General features: G+C 45.5%; 1 long non-coding RNA gene across 1 annotated transcript in view; it reads left to right on the forward strand.

Annotated features, from left to right (window-relative positions):
• Window positions 1–237: 237 nt before the first annotated feature.
• LOC109306243 overlaps window positions 238–1,782 on the forward strand; it is an 8,041-nt gene continuing 6,496 nt past the window's right edge. Inside the window, exon 1 of the long non-coding RNA XR_002099903.1 lies at window positions 238–454. This is a non-coding gene — a long non-coding RNA (uncharacterized LOC109306243). The remainder of the gene's footprint in view (window positions 455–1,782) is intronic.

Consider the following 1,782-nt stretch of genomic DNA (forward strand, 5'->3'; position numbering starts at 1 on the left):
ATCACAGGAAAAATGGTAGGAGAGTCTGAAAGACTTCAGGGCAGTGGGAAAACAGAGAAAGGCAGTAGAAAGTCACAGGGAAAAGGCAGTAGATGGCATGGGAGGGTGAAAGGCAGCAGGGACAGCATAAAAGCAAGGAGAGGCTGAGAGGTGGCAGAAAATGGGAGATGGAATTGGGAGGAGATTGAGAAACTGGGGGGGCTGGAGCTGAGAGAGAGAGAGAGAACGAGACTGGAATTTAAGATAGGGAAGGGACAGGGATTCAGTAAAACATGACCCAACTCATTGCAAATGACAGTGGCTTTATTGAATAGGGGAGATGGTGACACAATGTCTTCTTGGTTCCCTTGCACCCACCACCCCCACACACACAATGGCAGCAGGGGTTAGAGAGGCTTGGTGCAGTGGCTGAAGTCCACTAAATTCTAGGAGGAGAGACAGAGACAGAGGGAGAGTCCAAATTGTAGGAGGAGGTGTGCAGGCAATATCTACCTATCCCAGGCTGGAAAGGGGCCCTTGTCTAGTAGGTGTTGTCCAGAGGGGGGTCACTGGCAGGGCCTCTGGGTGGATAGGTGGTGTGGCATGGTGCTGGTCTAGATGGAGAGGGCATCCCACTGGGTCTGTCTTCACTGCCTCTTTTTATAGGGGCAGACCTTGTGTGACCCTAGTGACAGGAAGCATGCCCAGGCAAGGGTCAGCCCCTGGCGTACTAAGCATGTGTGCTTCATGCAAGGATGTGCAGTTTTGGGTGTCTGTAATGGTGGGGTACAATGATAGAGTTGGTGGTTCTACAGGGTTTTTTGTCTTTCAAACACTGGGTTCTTGTCTCTGTTCCTGGGTGAGGTCAGTGGTTCCTGGATGAATCAATGTGAGGTGATGGCCCAGTCATTACAGACCATTCAGTAGAGGCCTGCTACCATTGTATTTCAATCACTCCAAATCATTCTCATTCATCTGGGAACCAATTTACATGGGAGGGGTACGTGACTCATACAGTTGCAACATGGGATGCCAGCAGAGGCACAAGATGTAGGCTTGAAAGAAAAATTGTGGGTTTTGCCACAATACTATGTGAAACCAGAACAAAGGAAATTTTCAATATTAAGAGAGACACTCAGGGCATCACCAATCTTTTCCATGGTAGATGTGTTAAAAAAAAGTGTGGGGGGGTTACCCAGTTCTGGGGGTGGGTATAGTTTATATGCTAACCTGTATATAAGGATTGTACAAGTCCTTGCCACTGTCTACCCTACCATAGAAATGAAAGGTTAGCAAGAGATCCACAGTAAATAAACAAAACAAAACAGAGAACTGAACACTATTTGCACATGTTAAAGTAGCCAAGTTTTAACTGAACCACTGGCTGAGGCACATGTCTAAAGCACAATGACCTTAGATTTCCTACTACAGTGAAATAATCCATTGCCACTTAAGCACACATTAGCAGTAAAACTGAATCTGAAAGTTGACATGTTATTCTCTTGCAGTATTAGAAAATTGGGGTGCTACACAGGGTAGTAGGTAGGGAAAAAAATGTACTTGAGGGTGCTTTGTTTACTCCCTTAGGATGCCTATACATATGTTCCAATGCATTTTAATTAAAATTCATCAGAGCAGATGGAGCATTCCAATTAGAAAGCTCCAGTGTCCTGCAGCATCAAGTGCATTCAACACCCTGTGTTTCAAATTAGTTGGGGGGCACTTTAACTAAAATGCATTAAAGAAGCTTTAGTTAAAGCACCCCTACAGCCACTATGAAATGTGGGACACTGAATACATAGG

This window comes from Crocodylus porosus, unplaced genomic scaffold (assembly GCF_001723895.1).
Source record: "Crocodylus porosus isolate Cpor-Errol unplaced genomic scaffold, CroPor_comp1, whole genome shotgun sequence".
Classification (NCBI taxonomy): Eukaryota; Metazoa; Chordata; order Crocodylia; family Crocodylidae; genus Crocodylus; species Crocodylus porosus.